At 29.5% G+C, this 18,876-nt stretch overlaps 1 long non-coding RNA gene across 1 annotated transcript in view; it reads left to right on the top strand.

Moving 5' to 3' along the window:
• The window catches only part of LOC142320920 (uncharacterized), a 335,385-nt gene that overhangs the window by 224,117 nt on the left and 92,392 nt on the right, over positions 1-18,876 (top strand). Inside the window, exon 3 of the long non-coding RNA XR_012755510.1 lies at positions 17,495-17,606. This is a non-coding gene — a long non-coding RNA (uncharacterized LOC142320920). The remainder of the gene's footprint in view (positions 1-17,494; positions 17,607-18,876) is intronic.

Here is an 18,876-nt window from a genome sequence, read left to right as displayed (position 1 = left end):
CTTCGATTGAATCCTCTGTATATGTGACATCATATCATCATATTAACTTACGGTTTCTGTAGTAATATAACAGATTGTACATTTTATTTGAAACAAAAAAAAATTATGCAATAACTCATGGTTGATGTTACTACAATTTTAAACAATTAACCACCATAATTTACTTTTTAAATATTTTTGTGTTCATTATCACTGATTTAAAATTGCCTTTTAATGACAAAACGCGTTTGGTTCAAACAGATGAAAACGTAGAAATTTTTTAATAATACTTTAAGCTTTAATGGTTCAAAATTAAAATTAATTAATATTAAAAATATAACTAATTGAAGAAGATATTTTCAAGCTATCAAAAAAAATGAAAAATATTTTCAATTACCATATATGCAAGATATATTTTTAAGTAATAAGTACCTTACAGAAAATACATATATACATTAACTTCATCATTAATATTAATAAAAATTCGAATCTGAAGCTATTTATATTAATTTATGGTCGCAAAATGTTAATATTTTTAACTTTTTTTTTTAAATGTAATTGACAATAATTTAATTTTGCCTACTACAAATTTTATTTTATAACTTTTGTATATCACATCGTTATAATAATGGAAACCTATTAAAACATTTTATATTTATATGAAAAATGTTTATGAGAAAATTATTCAATTTAAATTTGATTGAATATCAATTAACAGATGTGGTTGCACAATTTTTCTTATATAGTCTAAAAAAAAGATTGAAAAATACGAATATGTATATTTTTATTATTGTTGGTCTCAGCATTGTTATTCACAAGATTCTGGGTTTATTTCAGTCAAGCTTGACATTTTTCATAAGATTTAAATTTTCATATCATATTCCTCCTAGTAAGTTTCTAACAGAAAGGTCATCCAACCATAAAGAATCCATCCAAATCCTTCCCTCATAACTCTTCATAAACGATGATAAAACTGAAAAAAAAAAATGGTCAAAAAAACTAAAACAGGAAATGAAGAATTATGTATATACTATTAAGAAGTAATAACAAAACTTACTTTAGCCTGCACGTTTTCTGTTTACGTAACGGAAATAAAATAAGATATAGAGTAAATAAGATGAAGTAGTAATAATTAAGAAATCCTAGCAATATGAGGATTCAGGTTTTAATAGAAATGATCGATTATCCTGTAATGACCTGTACTAACGATTAAAATTTGTGTTTTAACAAATATTATCAATTTATTAAGAAAAAGTTTAAAAAATGAAAAGAAATTAATACTTTTAACCGCCTTTTAAAACCCATAAACAACTTCTGATGTATCGTACTTTTAAATGAAAGCAGAAAGAATCAACTATATTGAACACTAGCATCCCTTGTCGCGGCTTCGTGTATAAGTACAGAACTTCAACAATTGGTAGTAGATTTTACTAATTACTTGTGGGCTGTTGCGCACAGGGTTATCGCTATTCATAATTTACTGGGTAAAATAAAATGTTCAGATAAAATATGTATTGAAGAAATCAAACTTTTTATGAACTCGGGAGGATTTGAATACGTTCAGAACCTGCTTTGCTTCCAGGACAGCAAAGTCCAGGAGTTTCTAAATTCCATTTTTTTGGGATTGGAGAGGTTACATATTCTAATCGTGTTACCTGTTTATCTTTCAAATTCTGATTATCAATTTCAGAGTGATAATCAAAAGCTGATTTGACCTAACATATTTCTTGAAGGTTGAATTCGATTTGAGTCGAGCGTATACGTTGCTCTTCGTGTCTTTGAGAATGCTTTGGCGTAGATTCGTGTTGTCTACAATCATAAATTTTAATAGCCCCCAAAATTTTTCGTTTTATGAAAATATTAATACCAAATGAAAGTCAAATCTATGGCAATTATGTGTGTGACGTACCTCTTAATTACACTTCTTATTCAGTATATAAAAATCTACTGAGTGCTACTTTGCTCACGTGAGATTGAGTTCTCGAGGGTCACCGGCATATCTCAGGAATGGTCAACCAGAGACTGTACTAGACTGTATTCTAGTACAGTCTCAGATAGAATGTAAATGAAGTATAAACGGTGAATATTTATACTATATATATTGTATTTACATAGAATGTAAATGAAGTGTAATTTATTTGATATGTATGAATGTTTGATATTACATTGATAAATATCATCCTCATTCATTACAGTTGTTCCGAAGGCCAAACAGAAAAAGGGAAAGAAGGTGGTCACCATATTAGCCCACTGAGTTGATCTAGTGGTTAATTCGTCATCGTAAATCAGCTGATTTCGAAGTCGAGAGTTCTAAGATTCAAATCCGAGTAAAGGCAGTTACTATTATATGAATTTGAATACTAGATCGTGGACACCTGTGTTCTTTGATGGTTGGGTTACAATTAACCACACATCTCAGGATCAGTCTACCTGAGATTATATAAAACTACACTTCATTTACATTCATACATATTATCCTCATTCTTCTCTGAAGTAATACCTGCAGGTGGTTCCGGAGGTTAAACAGAAAAAGAGAGGGTCGCCGCCATATTAGACATTGGCATTAAATTTACTAAAACACATAATAGCTTTCTAAACAATTCGATATTGACATAGAGAACGATCGATATAATATTATTCATCGAAATTGACAACGATATTAAATAATTAAAAGAAGTTATAGGTTATTTATTTAATTTTTTTCATGACTTATATAGTAGTGAAATTTAGTGTGGTTTAAACTGTGGTAAACAAACCGGGAATTATAATAAATCTGCAGTTACAATTTTATAATGATCGGTTCCGTTGTTTTTGTGGTTATCGGGCACAAACGTATGGAAAGGTTAGTTTTTATTTTAAAAAATTCAGTTTTCTATAAATACTGATAAAAATATAATCTTATATTTATTATATTAAAATCTCATATTTTATAGAATGTGAAGATAGGTTTGTGAGAGTTAGATTTTAGCTATATCAGTGAATGATGGAAAATTGCAATAAACATTACTAGCAGTCGTTTCAAGTGAGATGATGAAATAAGAAACAAGCAAAACTGTATATGAATATACTACAACCCAAATTACTGCAAAACAAATAACCGAGACGTGCTGTTATTTTACATGTCATCTTTGATTTATTCCTTTTAAAATTAATCTGATTTCAATTTGTGATTAAATAATTGTCTCGGTTTCTGCACTTTTTTATGAATAAATATAGAAAATTGAATAGATTTTATTTATTGTATAACGTATATGCTGTTACGTGAAATATATGAAACGTTGCTATCGATATGTAGCACGAATGAACTTCAGTGTGAGAAGTCATTTTTATTCTATTTAAAAAATTTTTCTTTACGATTTTGATGAAAATATCAATTTGTAATAATTAGAACTTCAGTTCATTATATCAGTACTTTTTTTGTTGTAAAGTTAATTTCTAAAATTATAAAAACGTGAAATTTTATTTAAAAATTTTTTACTGCTATATTCTATTTATAGAACATAAAAACACTGATATTTTATGATGTTCTTTGTGATTTGTTAAACTAACTGTGTGAAATGTCAACCAAATCTATCGGTAAATGAAATGTCTGCCGTCATTCAAATACATGAACTATTTTGTCGGCTGTACTGTATAACTTTAATATTTACATAGTTATTACATATATTTTTGCTGTCAGACAGTAGAAATTTACTGATTATTTAAATCTATATTTATTTTTTCAAGATTTTTCTAAAATCCTGAAAAAGAATTGAAATTTTGATAAATTTTTTTCTGATAAATTCATTAAATAAATAAACAAATGTACAAAATTTATTCTTAGAAATATCTGATAATTAAAAAACAGAATTTATGATATTAATACATTTCAGATGTCTACTTACATATTTATATTCCTAATGTGTACGTTGCAATCTGTTCTACTAGTGAACAATAAGCAAAACCCACCGGGTTGGTCTAGTGGTTAACGCGTTTTCCCAAATCAGCTGATTTGGAAGTCGAGTGTTACAGCGTTCAAGTCCTAGTAAAGCCAGTTATTTTTACACGGATTTGAATACTAGATCGTGGATACCGGTGTTCTTTGGTGGTTGGGTTTCAATTAACCACACATCTCAGGAATGGTCGAACTGAGAATGTACAAGACTACACTTCATTTACACTCATACATATCAACTTCATTCATCTTCTGAAGAATTATCTAAACGGTAGTTTAACGGTAGGAAAAAGAGAGAGAGAGAGAGTGAACAATAAGCAACCCTCCTCCACGGACCAATGAGATGAGGATGATATGTAAAACATGAAAATTAAATGTAGTCTTGTAAAGACTCAGGCCGAACATTCCTGAGACGTGTAATTAATTGAATCCTAACCACCAAAGTACAGCGTTATTCACTCTATAGTAATCAAATCAGTATCAAAACATATTACCTTTACTAGGATTTGAACCTCATAATATTCAATTTCAAAAATCGAGTAAATAACAATTTGAGACGAGTTGACCACTAGACCAGCCCTGTGGGCTAAACTTACATATGGTGCAAACTGAATTAATTTTCCTTTTTTTAGAATTGTGTTTTTTTGAAAGGGGATTTATTTATTAAGAGCTCTGATTTATTAGTTTTATTCTGAAGAAATTCCTAATAATCTAAATTTGCACTTTTATACTAATTGTTCTTATATCATTATTTCGATACAGTATTTTTTTCTAAACAAATTACTAGGTAATACTATTAATTTTGTTTTTTGTTTCTTAATATTAGAGGAGGTTACTAATTTTGTAAGTTTATTAAAGTAAAGATTTGTAATATGGAGACATAATGAGCTAATTAAACGATTTCTACTCTTTAATCGCATTAAACCTAAATAAGAGGATATGTATTTTTAAATGATTATTTGATGGGCATCCTGAGATGTTTAATTCATTAAAATATTTTTTCTTAACGAGAGAATATCAGTAAATGAATAACTCTTTATAGGTAGCTTATTAAAAGATATTAAAGGAGTAAAAGAGTTTTAAAAGAAAAAAAGAAACATTTCTAATTAAGGTAATTTTCAAGTTATTGCTAAGGGAAACAGAATTACGCTTATACTGGATAATCTTAATGTTGGCTAGAATTTTGATAATTATTTAATTAGCTAGATACAAAAGTAACTTATTCAAAACAGTTTTAATGCTTATTAAAACTACATCTTCTTATAATGCGGTAAATTACTCAAAGCTTCTCTTTATTTTATTATATGAAATAATGATATAATAGAAAATGAGATATATTTATAATACATTTTTGACTGAACATTTTATAATATATTCTCAAATTGTTTAATCTATAAAGAACCCTTGTTTCTACATTTTTTTAATTAAAAAAAATTAATAATGATCAACACTGAAGGTATTCATATCATAAGAACAAAAAAATGCATTTAAAAGTAAAAATAATTAATAAAATCTAACTCTTTAGTAAATTAAAAATTTTAGAATCCTTTGGCGCCGTTTTCAAAATGTTGACATTCAAAGAGAAATTAAATGCTGTAGTATTAATTTTTTTATCTTCAAGTACGCATTTTTAAAGAACATTAGAAAGAGGATACAATAAATAAAATCGAGGTTTTAAAGCTATTTAATATCTCTTAACGTTGATTTGCAGAAATGAATCGCAAATAAAATGAGAGTAACTCTTACACTTTTCCCCTCCCTACATCTGTTCAATATGAGCAGCTTTTGTCACGGGGCATACATTCAACTAATAGGATAGTTCGTTCCGTTCTTAACCGGTTTGTCTGGGTAATGTAAGCAAGAGTTTCTTCAATCCTGTGAATCAAATCGATTAGGTCATTAAATAGCGGAGACACATACACAAAATTCTTTATAAAATCCCAAAGAAAAAAAATCACACGAGTTCATATCGGGTGACCGTAGAGCCCACTGCATACAAACTCTGTCATCTGGTCCGTGTCGACGGATCCAGCGGTCGAGGAAAATATCATTTAACCTATCCCGTACAGAGGTATGCCAGTAAGGAGGTGCATTATCGTCTTGTCAAATAAAATTCTTCGGTCCATTTTGCAGTTGAGAAAAAAGCTATGTAGACAGCTTATCCAAATACGCAATTCCTGTTACGGTTGCTTAAACAAAAAGGAACAGCCCGTAAACCTGCCCTAGGGATATCGTATCGAAAACATTTAATTTTGTGGAGTCCCTTTCACATTGTAAGAGTTCACGGGGATTTCTTGACTCCCCTCAGATACGGACATTATGTGTGTTAACTTTTCCACTAAGATAAATGCCGACTCATCAATAAACACAGTACGATCAAGAAAGTCATCATCTACATGCTGCAACACTTCGATCGGATAGTTAACACCCACAGCGTAGTCGGTAGGCTTCAAAGTCTGTAACAGCTGTAACGGTACGGATACATACGTTAGTATTTCCATACTGTCATCACCGGCATCGCTACTTTCTAACAGATTTTTAGGACTACGCAGCAAAGACTCTCGGTACTTTTTCGTTTTACACCCCCCAATTTTTCGAACTTTTTCACTAAAAAATTACTTAATGTTTTATAATAATTTATGAATAAAACATTAGAGAAAACACACTATCATGCTGTTTATACCGGTCATTTTAAGCATTCTCCATATTAACATATTTTACCTATTAAAAATGTAAATCATTATTGCTTATAATTATCAGTATAATCTAACCAAACTTAACATGTTCGGTAACATCGACTAATTAACAGTAACGTTATGATTAATTAGATAATAAATAATGGCAATAGTTACTGAATTTATTATTTAAATAATAAAACTTTATTGTTAATTAGTCAAGATTAGCCAGCAAAGCGAGCGTAGGTTAAGTTTGGTTGTATTATATTTATAATTTCTCTGCAAATACCATCCGATTTGGAAAAAGTCTGCCTTTATTGTACACTTAGCTACGCTCGCTTTGCTCGCTAACCTTGACTAATTTGTTAAAATATGCTTAAAATGACCGGTGTAAAACAGCATGTTAGTGTGTTTTCTCTAATGTTTTATTCATCCATTATTACAAAACATTATTAACTAATTTTTATGTGAAAATATGCGAAAAAAGTGGGAGGCGTAAAACGAAAAAGTACCAAACTCCCTAATAGGTTCAATATTTTCTTCAGACTCCTTTGGTCGTCCTGTTCTGTTCGCTTTTTTACAGAAATCTGGTCGTTTCCGACTGATTATGCTTAATATGATGTCACTCGGAGGATTACAGTTAAAAATTCTACGGAACGCACGTTGAAACGTAACTACAGATTCACATTTAGCAAACTACAAAACAAAAAAGGCTTTTTGTTCCGGAATCGCCATCTTTGCTAATGGCGCTGTTTAGCGGAAAGAAAATGAATCAATTTACATCCGTGCGTAAACTAAATTGTGTTTTTTCTCTTTGATTATAGCCTTAAATCAACACTGTAGAATACATATCATCCAAAAGATATAAAAAATTAAAACCTGGATATTGTTTTTGTATACCCGGTGTTATTTGAAGTTAATTGAATTAGAGTTTTTGTGTTTACTCTATTTAAAATATAAAGGAGACCTACAAAAGAAAGGTTTTTCAAATGAAAAGAAGCCGTTTTTTAAGGTAAAAAAGGCAAGAGTTCGTAACAATAAGAATGAAATAGTACTATTAAACGACGATTAAACCTAAATTAAGGGTATTTGAAATGCAGGAAAAGGTATTAAAAACTAAGCTTTTAAAGTTATTTTCTTTAAATTTAAAGTTAAAATACTGAATTTTCAAAGGTTATGACTATTCAAATACATTTAACATTAGTGACTACGGTCACATGTAAAATAGTAAAATATAACCTGAAAAAACAACTAGACTAAGAAAGAAACTTTTAAAAAACTAAAAAAAGAATTAATAAAATTAGTGTATTTTATCGTAGTACGCATATTAACAAAAAATATATACAGGTTGACCCTTTGACTTTTTATTGAAGTCGCATTGAATCTAGAACTTTCTCAGTTAAAAAAAAAGATTTATATTAGGTTACAATAATTACTATTTAATTTGCCATAATATCTATAATTATTGTATGTAAATTGTTAAATATTTTAACTGATTACGGTGGGGGAAGTATACAGTGTTTGAGTAGTAAATGAAGCTTTAGAATAGCTGTATCGCATTTTAATCAAGTAGTTAGTAAGTGGTTTATTTAAACTACATCGATAGAGATTGTAAAAAATACAAAATGAAAAGTGGTAGATATCATTTTTTTCCAAACAAAAAACAAACATTTAATTTTTTTTAGAGTACTCGTAACTGAATTAACTCAAGATAATTATTTATATATTACGATAAATTTGATTAATCCGTTGATTAACCATAATTACCGGTTAATTTGATTAATCCACTGTAACTTATATATATAATTTTTTTATTAATTTAATGTTAATTAGACGAGGTTAGCCAGCGAAGCGACCGTAGGTTATGTTTGATTAGGTTTTGTTGATATACGTACGATTAGTCAGTACACGGATTCAACATAATATATCAAACATAACCTGCGCTCGCTTCGCTCGCTAACCTCGACGAAGTAACCATAATGTTTTGATTATTTAAATAATAAATTCAACCCACCGGGCCTAGTCTAGTGATTAACTCGTCATCGCAAATCAACTGATTTCGAAGTCGTGAGTTCTAAGATTCAAATTTTAGTAAAGGCTGTTACTTTATACGGATTTGAATACTAGATCGTGGATACCGGAGTTCTTTGGTGAATGGGTTTCAATCAGCCACACATCTCAGGAATGGTGTACTTGACGCTGTACAAGACTACACTTCATTTACATTCATGCATATCATCCTCATTCATCCTCTGAAGTAGTACCTTACGGTGGTTACGGAGGCTAAACAGGAAAATAAAGATGTAAGGAGAATATTTTAGGGTAAAGTCTGAGCCTGTTTAAGGCTGTTTATGAAGCACATTTGCTTTATTAAGATTAATTAATCAGTTTGGATAGATAAATGAAGATAGATACTTTATTGCATTGTTCCGTTTACTTTTCTTTTTAGGTCACCGTTTATGTTCAGAGTTTGAGAAAGGGAATATTGTGAAAGATTTTTTAAAACAATAAAAATTATAAACGTAAAGGTTAATACGCTTTTTAGTACCTATGTTCTCGGATTCTTTATTACAGTTATTAATTAAAATAAATTCCGTGAAATTATTTAAAACTGTTTTATTTTAATTTTCAGAGTTTATTTATTCATATTTAACTGGAAGTAAAAAAAAAAGTATTGTAATCAAACTCATTAAACTGTTGTGCATTCTAATCTGTATGAGTATTCTACAAGAATAAAAATTCTTTGATCTTAAAATATTATCTTTCTGTAAAATAATTTAAAATATAATATTTTTAATTCTTGTACAAAAAAGGGATTAATAAAACAATAGACATTAAAAACTGAGTATGGTACCGAGTCAATAAGAATATTATGCATAAAAAAAATATCGTTAAATTAAACATAAGACATGATGAAAGGATTTCAGGTAAAGATAAGGGTAGATACCTTCTTTTTTAAGAAGATAAGTAGTGCCCTTAGCAATTAGGCAGCTCATTAAGAGAAGCTCTTCACCGGCTTTACCCTTCATTGTCATCTTTTCATTACTTTTAATAACCTTTATCGTGCAGGATAAAAATTAACACTTTGTAATCTAAAGTTAACTTTAATATGGAAATTTTTAGTATCATTAATTCTAATTGTAACCTTACAATAAAACGTAGTTTTTGGAATAAATTGTCGACTTTATAATTATCCACTAATGATTATGTTTATCTTTCTTTTTTATAAACAAGAAGCAATTTCGAATATATCTTTGATTTAAAATATGATTCATTTTTACATGGTTTTAATCATTTTTATTGATAAATTTTATCTATAAGTATATTAATTTCTTTTTCCTTTTATAAGGGTACAGTAATAGTACATAATCTTTCGTAAAAGAACGCACAAAAATTATTATCATGTAACAAAATAAATTTTATTACAAATTATAATGCATGTATTATTTTTAGTAATAATTTATACAGTAACGAGTAAAACCTTCAATAATGAGTGATGAACAAAATGCAAACAAAATAGTTACGTTAATCGCTTATTAAATTAATTGAAAAATAAAGATTATACTAAAAAACCATACTATTATTAAAAATTAAAATAAAATTAATTTAATATCAGTTTTATAGAAATTTTATATAAAATTAAATTTATATGCCCATTTCAATTCTTAAACAATTATCATCAGTAGACACTGATAAGTATAAAAAAACGACATAGGGTTACATAACGATCGGCTTTACCCTTGGAACATTCTACTTCAAATAGGGTTTATAAATATTAATTACCTGATTAAGCAATATTTAGAATACGATTGCAAAACGTATCAAAATTCTGATTAAAAACCTATTATGGTTTTACAACTGTCGTATCAGGCAATCCTAATAGAAAATTAAGATTTAGCTTAAAACTATATTAACCATTTAAATCTCAAATTCATTTTGCCTCCAAACATAAAACTGTCCACAATTACATGTTTCACGTTAATATAAAAACAAAAAAAAACTTAATTTATTCTTTTTATAGACGAAAAAATTAAACTATTCCATAAATTCTATTACTTTCCGTGCGAATATATCCAGAATATCTATAGCAAAGGAAAAGTACGATGATAATGTCAAAAATGGAGTATCGGGTCTTTCTTGCAAATGTTTACTTATTCAGTCATTTTTGACAAAACTTTATTAAAGATTTGTTATCTACCTATAAATAATCCAATCTTTTTTTTCAAAAATCGACCTCCACCTTTTAAAATTGAAACATATGTTATTTTTACTTCCATTGCTCTATCTACCTTCTATTTAAATATTTTTCTAAACTTTTTTGTAAATTTGTACTTCATATGTAGAGCTGTTATGAAATTCTTCAGTTTGTTTAAATTATAGACCCCGGATCTAAAATGCTGAAAACATTTTTGAAATTGTTTTTTTTTCTTATTTTAGCCTTTATTAAAGGAAGTGTTAGATTTAGAGAAAACTTTACAAAACAACTTTGTTAATTTTAAACTATGTTTGAATATTACTAGAAAAATTTTCTCTTAAAGTTGATTCCCCCTTCTCTAAAACTATATATTCTGTTTTCATTTTGTCTCTAATTATTTTAATTTTTTGTTATTAATAGCCGGGGAAGTCACGCAATATTTTTCCAGATTTTTTTATTTTATATATATCTTATTTAATACACTCCTGAAAATTTTTTTTATAATTTAAATGCTTATTTACAATCGGTTACATTTATATTAACCTTGAGTAAATTAAATAACTCTCGCAATCACATGATACGGAGTTGTCAGCGAACCTCCTCAAAAATCACACACTAGTATTACAAAGAAATTTTGTGGCAAGCAGTACATACACTAAGTAATTATGAACATTTAACACCGAACAGTAGAAAAAAGGAAAAAAGTCATAAAATAAAAATAAAAGACGTCATAAATAGTAAGAAAAACGATGGAATAATGAGAAAAAAAAAAGAACAATAAATTTGAAAATAAAAATCGAAGAGATAATGTACAGTACAGTACTCACAGCTAAAGTTTCACTTAACTCACTATAGAGTCACTAAGATCCAGAACGCCTGAAGGTAACATTACATAAAAATGAGAATAAAACGCTTAAAAGCATAAAACTAACGATATTTTAAAATTGAAATATCTTAGTTATTTTAATATCAAATTTATTAAGTAACTGATTACAAGAATAGAATATTGAAAACGTACTTAACATTCAGTAATCTATTAATATTTTTAAATTACTGTTTATTAAAAAAAAGCACAATTAAGCACAAAAATTTGCATACGTGTGATTAACATGGTTAAACATTTGCAGATACGTATTATGGTTAAAAGTAAATAGCATTTCGTTTCACCTACCCTACCTTTGGGTTAATAAATTAAAAACATATAACCTATAAGAATTAATGTACATGCTGCAGGTTTAAAGTGCAGGGATTAATACAGTTGGATATTCAAATCTATTCAAATATTCTGCGTGGTATTCTAGTGTAATATATTAGTACGAGTTGAAAATGTGTTCTTAACTCTAAATATTAAATGAAAACCCATTTCACCTATCGATTCACGGACTTATTAAATCCAGGATTGACAAAACCGAAAAGACAAGAATTCAGTTTTCTAAAGAATACTAACTTTTCATTCAACTAATATTTAGAATTAAATATTATAATCTTTGATAACCTACCATCAAAATGAGACTAGATAAAAATATTAACACCTTCTAAGGTTCAAACTAAACATTTTATAATTCGACTGAGAGTTTAAAATTACTGTTCAATTTGAAGCGGATTAGAATACTCCTTCAAGAATCTTGATCTGTTGTTCTTGGATGGCTCTTTAGTTTTTTATGGAATTTTGTTACAGCATATATGCGTATTTAAACTCGTCCGAAACAAAATTAATAATTTAAAATTTGTCTCGTGTGTTAGAATGTCAGAAGAACCTACCTACCCTATTCATTTCTACAGTGTATATTCAGGATGTGTAACAAGGTTAAAAATTCAGAATATTTATTTAGTACTTCCAACATTTATTGGCGTTATCTACAAGTAGTACGTCCGGTAACTGGTAAACCGTTTAAAGGTTTTATAATAATCCTAATTATTTAATTGTGTTTTGGGTAAAGGAGAAATCATATTTGATGCGCCAAAAAATGATTTGTAGCGATGTTAATCAGTAATAAGGTTTTTCCATTTTTCAAAAAAAATTAATTTAAAAAGATTTTATTTTTTTATGTATTGGCATACCCGTCGCGGCTTTTCTCGCGCTATACGGGTAGTTGCGTTTCCTTTTGCGGTCAGGAATGTTAGCCGGTCACGGCTCTCCCCCTGGACCTTCTGTGTTCATATTAAACTCATGATTGTGAAAACTCATGTTTTCGTAATATTGTCAGCCTCATTGTTTCCTATGGATATAGGTAATGACAATCGATGTAGAGGATATCTCTCGATATTTACAACGACACAATGTTTAGTAAAAGATTTTAAACTAATAACAGTTTATGAATGAAACTAATAACATGTCAACACACCAAGGACAAATAATAATAAATTTGAAATTTTCGGCGAAATCGGTAAAATAGCTTTCAGTTATTAACACAAAACGAAAATTGTCTTTTATTTATATAATATTAATAGTATTTTTTATGGAAATTGTAAAAAAAAATAATGCACATTTTAATACGATATCACTTTAACATTTTGATGTTGTATTATATATAGCCAGTAATATAATTTAAATAAGAGATAAAAATGATTGAAAATGAGTGTTGGAGTGTTTCCCTGACAAATGCGATAGCTAAATGACGAGTGATATGGAGACTAATCTTATTGTAAAAGTGCTAAAAATTAATTAGTGAGAAAGAAAAAGTGTGTGTGTGTGTGTGTGTGTGAGAGAGAGAGAGAGAGAGTGAGAGAGAGAGAGAGTGTGAGAGTGAGAGAGAATAACGAATGAAGATTATCACAGGACAGAAGAGTGTACTACTATCTGAATAATATGAAATTCAAATTAATGAAGCAAGAATACAAATTAATGTTCTAAGCTTGATTAAAAATATAGGAAGAAAAGAATTTGTGAGAAGGGGGTACCGAGGTAAAACAGTTTCCTACAAAGTTAAAAAGAATAAAATATTATAAGTGTAGATAATATGTTGATATGAAGAGGAAAGAAGAAATAGAGCAGACTGGGAATCGTACATTCCTTTTCGGAGATTATACTATCAGAAATTAGAACCGTTCTTTGTTTCCGCAAGCTTTTTTTGTGTTGAAGAGGTGGAGGAACCCCATTTACGGGCGCCTAAGCAGTGTCGGGCTTGCTAACAGGTTGCTAACCAAGGTCGTATGTATACCTGTGCATTACTGACTTAACTTCCATCCTTGGCTTCCCCCCCACCCTTCATGTTACTGCTTATAAAGCATTTCATCAGGAAAGGGGAATCACCGGCACACACAGTCATAACAAACCAGCAGAATGTCACGCACCACATAAACATCACTGGAATCAACACATACAACATATCAAATACACACACCGACAACATGTCGCAAAAGAACCGTGCAGGAAACAGGATAAAGCTTCTCATATGCACTACACCCACGTGATACACACCCACACAGCAGTCAAGATAGAAATCTCAAACAGTCACATCACTTACCAGTGCCCACCATCAGACGCACGAGCAGAGTGTCCCCGACCTCATCGCATTCAGGCGACCCCCACACGTACGGGGGACCCCCTAGGCACTCAGCCGAGAACCTGTCTACCCCTGCGCCCTCCGGCGTCATTCTCCTGTGTGGGACTCCTCATATAAATGCTGTTTCCTCATAGCCGTCCTGATAAATCTTTCCACAGTCTTAATGAAGCGAGCGTTATTACATAACACATCATTCTCCTGTTAAACATATAATGTAACAAATATCGCTTAATCCGCATGTAATGTTGAATAAATATTGTCTAGAAAATAGTTTTCGAGATTTTCTTTTAAAAAAGTAACAACCGGGACAAAACTTAAAATATATGTTAGGATGTTAGAAATTAACACATAATCATCACATATAACTTTTATTTTCTATCGCAAGAAAAATATAATTTATAATAAAAACCAGAAGCAAATCGCAAGTAATATGCTAATTGTTAAGAAATAATGTTAATGTATCTAAAAGAATGACAAAATGTGATATTTCTGAATTCTATTAAATATAATTTAAGTTCTTAAATGTAGTTATTGAAAAATTGATAAAACAATAAATATTATGATATAAATAAATATTCTCAAACTATAAATTAATTATTCATTATTACAGGTGATTCAAAAAGGATTTCACAATTTTAAAAGCATATAAAGATTTACTGAGATAATTTACAGATTTGATTAAAATCATATTTCATAGAAAATCACATAACATTTTCACCCAACATTCACTTTGGTTCGATATGGCTTCCGTTTGTAATGCGACATACATCTCACCTAAAGTGGATTTCATTCGAGACTGTAGCCAGGGATTCGGACGGTATCTCTGCAGCTGCGACGCCAATTCGAAGTTTTAGCTTAACGAAATCAGCAAGCAAAGTTGGTACATAAATCCGATCTTTGATCAAACCCAACAAAAAAAAAATCTAGCGGGATCAAATCTGGGGAGCGAGGTGGTCATGCAATTGAACCTTCACGACCCATCCAGCTGCGAATCGAGTACCAAGAAAAATCGGCCTTCTAGACAGTAGTGAGGTAGTGCTCCCTCTTGCTGATAGGAATCAGCGTTCATCTTCGTCAAACTGAGGAATGAGAAAATTCTGAAGCATGTTCAGATAAATTTAACCCGCCAGATTAGCCTAGGGCTTAAACTCGTCATCGCAAAATCAGCTGATTTTTGAAGTCGAGAGTTATAAGTTTCGAGTCTTTGTAAAGACAATTGATTTTATGTGGATTTGATGCTAGTCGTAGATATCGGTGTTCTTTGGTGGTTGGATTTCAATTAACCTTACGTCTCAGGAATGGTCGGCCTGAGTCTGTTAAAGAATACACATTTACCGGTCATTTACAATCACACGACAGACTGCGCACTGATGCCATAACATCTCTACAGAGTACTGTTGACGTAATATCATTGTGCTGTTATTCTGTAACCTGGTATATTTTAAAAAAAGAATAGCATTTATGATTGCCTCCTGAAAGAAGAACAACCTGTCTCAACGAAGGTTTATTGCCAAGACTAAATTTTACGCCTACTAGAAGGTTACCTACCGCACTTTCTACGTTGAACATTACGTTGAAAATTACGTTGAACTGCAGTTGCTGGCTGCAAAGTGTGAATCCAGTACACACAGCGAGCACGTTCCGCGCAGTAAATATATCTATTTTTAACAACACTGATGACAGGGCAGGTAGCTAAATTCGGTACTAATAATCTACGTGAGTCTAAACCTAATGTGTTTTGCTATGAGATGAGGCCTCAACCGAATCTGTAAGTTATCTCAATAAATTTATACGTGCTTTTTAAATCTGTTAAATCATTTTTGAATCATCCGGTATATAGGCTAAGATCAGAAATCGTTTGTTTGCTTTACCACGAATAAAAAAACGGAACTGTTTCAGTATTTGTATGAAAGATCCAAGGAAACCGTAGAAAAACTTGATCAGATCAGTATAACAAAGTTGTAAATAAACAAAAAGTTGTAAAAATTTCATTAACACAAAGAAATTATTTTATGTAATAATAATGATCCAACTATGCAAATAAATAAAACTGCCACATTATAATGTAATAATTATAAAGGCGGTAAAGGTTAAATATTTGAATATGTATTTAAGTAAATCTAAATAAAGTATACAAAAAATTCAGCATTCTGTATTTTGAACTTATGTAAAAACTCATCAACAGACTAACAGAATTTCTTTAATATAAATTCTTTAATTTATTTCAAAATAATTTCACCGGAAAAATATTTTGCTCTCTAGGTAATCTATTAAAAAATATAGACTTTATAATAAGCTCCAAATTACAAGCTTGTTTATTAACGTAAAAATTTATGTGTCATCTAAATTAATAAAAGCGAATATACCTATTTTATTTTAGGATTAAATGGATTTATAATCGCATAGAAATGTCAGAATTTATATTAAAAATAAATCTAAATGAGTCATACGGCCATCAAATAAAGATCTGACAGCATATTTTTAAATTTAAAATCTCATTCTGTCTTTCTCACTGAGCAAAAATGTTGTAATATTACAGAGCATATTAAGGTTTAATAAATATTTAACACGGATTGTCAGCTTACCGATCGATTAAGAACCTTGAAAGGAAAACGATATAATAAAATCTTTTTTCAAATGAAATTAGTTTTATTTTAATTAAACTCCCAATCATTAACGTGATTTTCAAATTTATTTTAATACGTATAAGGATAAATCAAAATTAAAGTGAAATTTGAAAATAAAATATTTTTATTTCCGTTTACACAAATTTAATCTGCTTATTTTTCAGCATAATCCACTCATAATTTTACACACATTGTCCATCGTTTAACAGGTTTTTAAATTCCTTCCTGGGAGAAATATTTTGGTTTGGTTCGTAGTAACCAACTTGTATCGTTTCTATGACCTTTTCACCAGAAAAAGTTATTCCTTTGCAGTTCTTCTTTCAGTAAACCAAAATCGCTTGAGCCAAGTCATTACTGCACGGGCGGGCGGTCCAGGAGCTCAAAACCAAATTTCAAAGCCGAGTGATTGTTTTGTTATCGTATGAGGTCGAGCGTTATTTTGGATTAAAATCACACTTTTTGAAAGTTTATTAAGCCTTTTAATTTGATTTTGATTTCAGTTTGCAGTTGCCTACAGTAGTTTTTACTATTGATATTTAGGTATAAAGTAATTAAAAACTGGATTTTCAATATTTCAGGATTCATCATCATTGCTGCAGATTTGCAAATTATCATAGAGAGAAAATTCTTCCCTTTTAAAGTGATCAATCTATTCGTTGAGCTTGCTTCCACTTAAACTATTTTTTATGGGTAAGTATATTTCAAAATTCTGTAATTAGAAGGTATTTTTCTTTGTAACATAAATTATTTATCCTAAACTATTATTTTTTTTTTTAAATTATTTATAAAGTAATATTTACAATAGTTAAATTTTATAAGTAATACGAATATTACATTTAATATTCCTGTTCCTATTAAAATAAAAATAGTAAGCTGTGATATATATCAAAATGTAATAAATGAAACGAAATTCGTATTCCGCCTCTAGATTTTTTTTTCTCTAAGCAGTTCTGTTTTCCAGTTTTTCTTTTCAAATTCCCGTAATTCTTCGATCTCGGTATTTGCGCGGTTCGCAATTTATCAGTAATTCTTTTTATTTTTTAAAACTATAAAAGAACAATAAAAACTTATAAAAAAGGAATAATATTGCATTCTACACAAAATATTTACTGGTTTCATCTCTTAAAGATTGTGAAAACTGTTCATATCTCTTCCTTGATGCAATCGGAAAAAGGGGCATTTATATAAATTGGCTTTCAAACTCAGCCATAAAAAGTTAACAACGAAGTAATGCTTCCAATGAACAGATGATATGAGATGTAATTTATAGCTGAACAATCAGTGTTGGGAGACTTAATTGGGAGAGAAATAAAAATTTCTCTTTATTTTGTTATTTTCTCTCGTCTTTTTTGTTACAGTTTATCTTTTAATTTCAGTAGGAAGAACAATTACATTTTACAATCAATATATACAAAAAAAAAAAATTTCAATAGATTTTATTTAATTTTTATAGAAGGCAGTAAATTGATGAAGAAAGAAACATTTTGAAAAATATAGTTAAAATAAGAGACAAACTTATTGGCCACATATTAAAGCATCCTGGAGTAGTCGCTTTAATATTGGAGGGACAGGTAGAGGGAAAAAATTGTGCAGGCAGGCAACTTTTGGAATACGGTAAACAAATTGTTAGGGATGTAGGATGTAGGGAGTATACTGAAATGAAAAGGCTAGCACTAGATAGGGAATCTTGGAGAGCTGCATCAAACCAGTCAAATGACTGAAGACAAAAAAAAGAAGATAGTACTCAGTAGTTGGCTTCATAACCACACGTATTTAATTGCTTCGCTCCAATGTTATATATGTAAAATGAGACTAGAAATGAATGTTTAGAAAAATTTGTATTTTAAAAAAGTAATTTTAATCTTTCAATTCCTTGACTGTTGATATATTATGATGCATTTCTAAAATTTGGATGTATTTTTCATTTATCAGGCCACTTTCTTCTTTCATCATCGGTCAT

The sequence above is a fragment of the Lycorma delicatula genome, chromosome 3 (genome assembly GCF_047948215.1).
Source record: "Lycorma delicatula isolate Av1 chromosome 3, ASM4794821v1, whole genome shotgun sequence".
NCBI lineage: Eukaryota > Metazoa > Arthropoda > Insecta > Hemiptera > Fulgoridae > Lycorma > Lycorma delicatula.
Note: the sequence above shows the minus strand (reverse complement) of the source record. Positions and strands in the feature narration are given on the sequence as shown.